Source organism: Equus caballus, chromosome 30 (assembly GCF_041296265.1).
Source record: "Equus caballus isolate H_3958 breed thoroughbred chromosome 30, TB-T2T, whole genome shotgun sequence".
NCBI lineage: Eukaryota > Metazoa > Chordata > Mammalia > Perissodactyla > Equidae > Equus > Equus caballus.
In genome coordinates, this window is record NC_091713.1 from 12,228,342 (window position 1) to 12,236,850 (window position 8,509).

Sequence of the window (8,509 nt, forward strand, 5' to 3'; positions counted from 1 at the left end):
TCACAAGAGTGATACAAGGGAGGGGTGGGAAGTGATGTGCAAGAGGGTCCCAGGGGTGGGCGCCCAGAAACTCATTGAGCTGTGGCACCGTCACTGTTTACGAGTCATTGGTTCTCTAAGGATGAGCTGCCTGCAGTGGACAGAAGTGTCAGGGCAGGAAATCAGCAGGCCCAGGGTCAGAACAGGGAGAAATTTTCTCTCTTGTCTCAGGCCAGGTTGTTGCTTCACAAGACAGGATGACTCTGGGCGTGGCCAGCTGCCTGACTCTTTTTTTATTTTTCCTTAATCACTGCTTTATTTATTGTTAATTTTTTTTTAATTCACGTGTAGTTGACGTGCAATATTATGTTAGCATCAGGTGTACAACACAGTGATTCGACATTTATGTACTTTACAAAGTGATGCCCCTGATACGACCAGTAGCCATCTGCATCATACAAAGTTATTACAAGATTGCTGACTGAATTCCCCATGCTGTACATGACATCCTTATGGCTTATTTGTTTTGTAACTGGAAGTTTGTACCTCTTAATCCCCTCACCTATCTGGCTTACCCCTCAACCCCCTTCTCTCTTGCAACCCCAGTTTGTTCTCTGTATCTACGAGTATGTCTCTGTTTTGTTTTGTGTGTTCATTCGTTTTGTTTTTTAGGTTCTACATGTAAGAGAAATTAGACAGTATTTGTCTTTCTCTGTCTGACATTTCACTTAGCATAATAGTCTCTAGATTCATTCATGTTGTTGCAAATGGCAAGATTTCATTCTTTTTTGTGGCTAATAGTCCATTGTATGTACGTATAACTTGTGTACGTTGTGGCTATTATAAATAATGCTGTAATGAACACAGTGTGCATATATCTTTTTGAATTAGTGTTTCCTTTTTCTTTGGATAAATATTCAGAAGTGGAATGGCTAAATTGTATGGTAGTTCTACTTTTAATTTCTTTAGGAACCTCCATACTGTTTTCCATAATGACCGCACCAATTTACATTCCACATAGATCAATGGAACAGAATAGAGAACCCAGAAATAAATACACTCTTATATGGTCAATTAATCTACGACAAAGGAGGCAAGAATACACAATGGGAAAAAGTCTCTTCAATAAATGGTGCTAGGAAAACTGGACAGCCACGTGCAAAAGAGTGACACTGGGCCACTTTCTTATACCATATACAAAAATAAACTCAAAATGGATTAAAGAGTTAAATGTAAGACCTGAAATCATAGAACTCCTACAAGAAAACACAGGCAGTAAGCTCTTTGACGTCAGTCTTAGGAATACATTTTTGGATCTGTCTCCTCGGGGAAGGGCAGCAAAAGCACAACTAAACAGATGGGACTACATCAAACTAAAAAGCTTTCGCACAGTGAAGTAAACCGTCAACAAAACAAAAAGACAACCTAACAAATGGGAGAAGATATTTGCAAATCATATATCCTGTAAGGTGTTAATATCCAAAATACATAAAGAAGCATACAACTCAATATCAAAGAAAAACAATCCAATTGAAGAAAAAAAAAAGCCTGATTCTTGAGGTGGTGCCTGGCGGACAATGACTCTGAAGGCTGGATGCTCACAGAGCTGTGTAACTAGAAGCTCCGAGTGTGGAAGTCCAGCCCGTGGTCAGCGAGCAACGACGGCTAAGTTTAATATCAAAGGGGCGGGGCGTCTTGATCCCCCTACACGCTGAGAAAGGATTGCTGACCATCAGTCGTGGTCCAGACCCACTGCTTCCAGCTGTGGTGGGACCTCTGCACTGCTGCCATGCCAAATTTTGGTGGCATTATGGTTAGGTCACCGGCAGGCTAACCCAGGGGACAATGGCTGCACCTGGCTGCCAGAGATGGTTTCAATAGCAAGACCCTGGGGCAGCAACAGCTACAACAGTAATAAACGCTGACATTGTTCTGATGAAATGGGTAATATCTAAGACTGACGCCTCGATGTGAGAAACATCCATGAGGCTTTTGATGATCACAGCAAGGTGGGGCTCTTAAGAGGAAGAAAGGCATTCTCACAACAGGATAGCAGTTGAGATACATTTAATTTGAATATACAAATAGGTGCAGCTTCATGTTATGCCTAAAGTAAGTGAAGCAGGATTATAGTTAGAACTCCACTGGGTGCCCATTAAAAATCATCAATTGCTTTGCTGTACCACTTCTCTGAGCTTTCTGGGTTCAGGCTCTCACTCAAAAGAGCTACAACTAAGAAGATGCCTTCAATTCCAATTACCATTTAACTTCCAACCATGGGGAGCAGTAGGAATTAAACCCCAGGGCCTGAAGATTTTCACTCTAATAACATAAATTTTAAGGGTAGAAATATAAAATATATTTCTCTAGCTGTATTTGTCTTCCTTGGTGTTATTTTTTAAACTGGTTTTTATTCTTTCAAAGTACCAGGGCTCTATCTTTATTCTTGAAGTAGGCACTTCTGACCCTGGCCTGTGCCCTAACTGTTGAAAAAAGAAGATAAAATGAAAAGTTCGTCTGCGTTGTAATCTGGATTTTGCTTACGCTGACAGTAAGCTGTAAATGAGATGTCTGGGTCTCTGCGGACGGCTGTCTGCTGTCCCCCTGCTCCTGCCCAGCCTCCTTGTCTGTTGACAAAGGGCCATAACACTTACTTCTTCACTTCATTTCTCTTTCATCGTGGTTCTTTTCATAAATTCTAAGTTCTTTCAGTTCCTTATTTTTGCTATTTCGTGTTTAAAACATGGAGAATTGAGGTAGTTTGAATCTTAATTCTAAGTGTTTTATACACTTTGGTAAGGAAAATAAATACATAATTGAATCCATGCAAATTAGTGAGTAAGCTTATACTGAATGTAGACTTCACCTTGTCCCTTCTTTCATTTCTAGATGATCTCATCAAGTTGGCTGGTTTTCATTCACTCCGTTGTATATGCCAACACCACCCAAATATATCATCTTCTAGCCAAACTCTAGCCCCCCAGGCCCCCGTACCACCCCAAAACCCAGTCTCAAACATCCATGCAGATGTCGAACATTTCCAAAACCCAAACTCTTGATTCTCATACAGCAAGGGCTGTACCACGACCCAATGGCAACCTTGTATGTGTCCAAATGGGCCATGTAGGCAAAGGCTTGAACCACAGCTGATCTGAGTCTTGGCAGAACACCTTATGATGCCCTTAGAACACAAGAGGTTGGGAGGCCCATAAGTTGCGGCTGCAAGGCCACCCCCTCTCCCCTGGGAGGCTGCCATGAGACAGTTTCTCATCACCTCCAGGGTTCTGATGAGATAGGAGTCTTCTGCCCAGCCACCCTGAGAATAGAGCTGCAGACTATCAAACCACTTTGTTTCAGTCAAGATTTGGCTCCTCAGCAATGAGCTGTCCTACACTGAAGCACAATCCTCTGGCCCCTTTTGTTTCGAGGCATCATTTAGCTGTGTGGAACAAGGATCACAGGCAGCTGACCCTTTGACCTGCTCTTCTGTTCACTACCTATGTAACTAACAAAATGTCAAAATTTAAAAGTGTGTCTTTACCAGTAGGATCAGTCAAATCAAAGCTTTGGCCCTGGCTTGGCTTGTGTTTTGTGACCTTGGCAATTCCCACCCCACCCCAACCTGCTTCTTTCCTCATCAATCTTCTCTACCTCAGGAAATTGCGGCACCAACAGTCATGTTTCCCAAGCCCAAAAGTTTGGACTCATCTTTGCTTCCTCTCTTTCTCTTGCACTCCACGTTCCTAGATATCCTGGATTCTATCGGCTCAAATTGCAAAGCATAGCCAGCACCTGAGCGTTTCTCATCGCCAACACAACCAGTGCAGCATCAGCTCCTCTCACCACAACTGTTGCGCTGGCCTCCTGCGGGGTCCGCCTGTTTGCTCCCTGTGCCTCTTCAGTCTCCTCCACAGAGCAGCTAGGATGTTCCTCTTAAAACGTAAGTCAGAGCCATTCTGCCCTGTTCAGAACCCTCCACCTTCCCACCCGGCACCCAAGAGTCTCCCTTGGCCCAGTCTTCTCTGGTCTCGTCTTCCCCCAGTCCCCCCACACTCCAGTCTCTAGCTCCTCGCCCTTTTTCCTGCTCCTCAGCAGGTGTTTCCACTTCAGAACTGCTGTGCTGCAGTGCCCTCTGCCTGGAGCACTCGCGCTCAGACACTAGCACGGCCCAGCCCTCCACTCCGTTCCCGCTTCTGCTCAAACACCTCCCTGCCAGCCAGGTCTTCCTTCTTCACTCCACAGCAAGCCCCTGTCCGCGGCCCCTTGCATTGCTTTGCCTTTGTCTTATTTTTCTCCACAGGATCTCTATCATCTGACGGAGGATTTACTTATTGTTTAAGTATTTATTGTCTGACTCTTTCAATAGAATGTAAGACCCATGAGGCCAAAGAATTTTTCTGCTCTGTTCTCTCCTGTATCTCCAGGACCCAAAACAGTGGCACGTAGTAGATACTCAACTAATAGTTACTGAATGATTGGCTGAGCCACGAAAAATGTGAATCATTTCTTCACTGAAACCACAGCAGAATGAATGTTTATAGAATTTATACTGTAGATATGTGACGTTGGATCAACCTGCCCTGGTCTTGGCTAAGTTTTGGCTAATAACTTAGCTAAGTTATTATCCTTCCAGCTTCATTACTGTAACTTTTATATTGATATTTAACACAATGAACATTTGGTAGGTAAACAGACCCAGACACAAATAATTCTATTTTTAATTTATTCAACAAACATGTAGGGTTTGCCCCTTAGAGGGTAAGCACTAACCTTATCAGCCACAGAAAGAGCGGGTACCTGCCGAGGCCCCGGTCAATGGTCGCTAATGTGATGGTTGCTCAGGATCAGAGAACAAGTGAATTGTTCCGAAAGGTCAGAAAAGAACACGTTGTGTGACCTTTCAAACCAGTCCAGGTTCAGGATGCTCACCACGCTGCCTGGAGACGTGGGGTGTACAGACACAGGGAAAATAACTCCCAGGTTTGGGGCTGAGTGAAAGTAGGAGATCAGAAAAGAGCCTGAATGTTTTGAATTTTTTATTGTCTTTGCTTTAAGAAATGTAGGATTTCTGGAATGCTATGGTTAAAACAATTCACACACACACAAAATAAGTGTCAAATTATGTCAGTGAAGACTCTGTGTTGTTCACATGACACAAGCTTCTACTGAGTGAGAAAATATCTTTCTTTAATTCCATTTCCCTTGAAAATCGTGGTTTCAATTAAGTGAGGAAAAAAAACTTGAAGAACTTAAGCTTCAGGAAATAGGAATTTTTTTAGAAGACAAGAATATACAAAGTAGTTTGGTGAAATCAAACCATTACCAGATTTTTTTTTTTCCTGAAACAGATTTGATAGTTCATCTAATTGGCTATTAAAGGTATTCCTTTTATAAAACCCTTTATGTGGTACTCTGTTTCAAAGCTTTGGAAGAGAAATATACATAGTATTTAATCCTAAGCAAAATTAAACAAACATAATTTCATTTGGAAATCAATACTTAGGAAAACTTACAAACATTCAAAAAAAGTAAAATCTGTTACAGTCTGACAAAATTGCCCATCGTAAGGCGGCAGGTTCTGAAGGAAGAAGAGCTACCTTCTGTCAAACCAGAAAAGGACAATTAGACAATAGATGTTTCCCTGAGGAGAGAAAAAGTTTAGTTGTGAAGAAGTGAGGAAAAGCAAATGATGTCATGTTAACACAGGATAGACAGATGCCTTTGTAAAAGATGCTGTCACCAGCTACAGAAATGTTTTTGCAAATAGCCTGTTTCTTCTAGTGTAGATTTGCAAAACGTGACAACTGAGCTCATCGAATCTCTAGCGGTCACCTTGGGAAAAGAAATAGAGGTCACTCCATCACCCAGCAAACCGGCTGAGCCCTCTTCTGCCTCCTTAACTACCACCCCAAATCCCCATCTGTCCTGTAGGAGAATAGGGCTTCTTAAAAATACATCTCAGGTGAGGGTTTCATGTCCTGGAATTCTTCCTACTGCTTTGAGCCATATTGTTGGGTCATCGTGAACGCTCTGAAACGTTTCCCATGATCCGGGACGGCAAGTACATCGTTTCTTCATGATCAGGCGTTGGGAAGACAAATACAAAACCTTAGCCCAGTCTCCTCAAATTCTGCACCTTTATGTAAGTTACTTGGCTTTGTTCATCCCCAATCTCCACGGAGGTGCTCATGTCCACCTTACCCTAAATCTCCGTCATCGTCACTGATCACCTCTGAACTGATTGTAAGCCACTTTTTAAAAATTAATGCAACATTTTATTGTGTGTTGTAGTGAAGGAACATAGGAAAGTCCAAACTGCCTAACTGCTCCTTAAAGGAGCCGCTCATCAGAGCCCAGATAAGCACCTATGGACTCCTGAACTGGTTCATCACACATACACTCAGAAGAGTAGAAAGTAGGTCTTTCTGCAGCCTAAAACACAATTAAATGCCCATGATTTACCCAGACAAAGCCATTTGGATGGAGGTTCAAGGAGAGACAATGACTCTTGGTTCTAGACAACCAAGGATATGTGTTTGGGTCCTCTCGTGATCCCAAGTGTGTGTGAGTGCGTATTTGTATCCTGCTAAGAGGGCTCCTAAGTCCTGCTGAGGGCCAAATGATTCTTACAAAACAATATTTTGATGAGTTAAGTGTAAATGAATCAGAAACATACGGATTAAATTTCCCTTAATGCACACGGATTTAAAAATTAAGGAAAAAATGCTCGGCAAAGCCAATTTTGGCTTTTGCCAACCCCAAAGCTTTGGAAAAATAGTTGGAGATGTTCAATGATCCAACTCAGGAAAATGTGGCCCACTTCCCCTCTCCCTTTTATAAGATCTTTATTTGTTCACACACATGGTATCAGAAAAGTCCATGGAGACATTTCTATTGGAGACGACGCCTGGCTCTAAACAAGACTTTGTGAGAAAATCCCTTGTTTATTCGTGACCTTGCCATGTATTTGCATTTATGATGCACAGTTAATTTGGGAATCTTCTGAAGAAGGAGCGCTCTTCCTTAGCCCTCAGGAGAGAAGGGGCAGCATCCGCTTCTGCCTGTGTGCTTGTGTCTGTCTATCTCTACATCATAAATACATTTCCAAAGAATTCTCAATGGGAAATATCTTCTCTTAATTTTCTCCAGATGTCGTTCTTAGTAGGGATGATTTTTCTGACCGAGTGTCTCCTAAATCCTGCTGCGTAAGTCTGCACATGGTCATGGTTAACACAAGCGTGTGACGAAACCCAGATGTGGAAGTAATCAAAGTGATCTACAGATCTAAGCTATCCTCTGGGGGAAAATGAGGGCTGTTGTGAGGTCAGAACAATTAATGAGGGTCACACTGAAGGGCTTGCCCGTCGTGGGGCAGGGCAGAGCATGGGGGGAGGGCAAAGAACGGGAATCCCTCATATTTGGGAGTTACGCGTCTTGACTTGGCAAAGAGGAATAGCTAACGGAGAAGAAATATGAAAAACTTTTACAATTTTTTATTATTATGTGGGTACATATCCTTCTCTATGTGTTCTGAAGGCAAGATGATCCACTCTCAGTCTCCTATCTATAAAGTAGTGCTTGATGTGATGGTTTGGTTGAAAACCACCAGACCACTGTGTAGAGATATATAGAATAGGAGGACCCAGAATAGACAGAGAAGGTTGAAAAGACAACCTGGCTTGCACATGGCAGAGGGAAGCCCAGCAGAAGCATCTAGGTGATGTGAGATGGCAGAAAGTAGGTTTGGAGTGGGAAAACCCTGGATGCAAATGCCAGCAGTCACACCTATTTGTGGAGATACAGGGCACAATTCATTTTTTTCACTTATAAAATGGAGAAAATACTGCATTTCCCAGAGGTTTGGATTAAAGGAAAAGGAGTTCTATCTCAAATGTTTACTTGGTAGGAAGAGCCTGAGTATAATGGATTCGGGGGACTTTACTGGAGAGAAATGAAGCTGTCATGAGGATTTTATTTAATTTTATCCTTCGTAAAGAAATATATTGTGCTCTCTTATTACATAAGGAGTACACAATGTCACATATTCATTTCAATTCAAACCATCTAGAAGTATACAAAGTACCCCTAAGAGACTCTCTTTTCTAATTCCTAATTCTTCTCTCTTACCCCTCAAGTAAGCAGAACTGGTGGTTTCATAAGCATCCTTCCACATTTTTTCTATATTTATGCAAATCTGTTCATGCATAGAGTTTTTTGACAATGAAAATAGGGTAACTTGCTTTTCTTTCGCTTAATATAGCAGGAGCAAAAGACTTTTTAACTTCATTCCAGCTTTCAAGAATTATACATTATTTATGAATATAGATGGAAACATCTGAATTAAATACTATAATAAAAGAACAGTGCAAGTATAATTTAATAAAAAATGCAATGATGGTTCAATATTAGTTCATATATTACTATTTTTCATCACTTCAATAGATCAAAGCAGACAAACCATATGTTCACTTTGAAAGTTGGCAAAAGTTCTTTTGATAAAATTCAACATCACCTTATAACTTAAAAATAT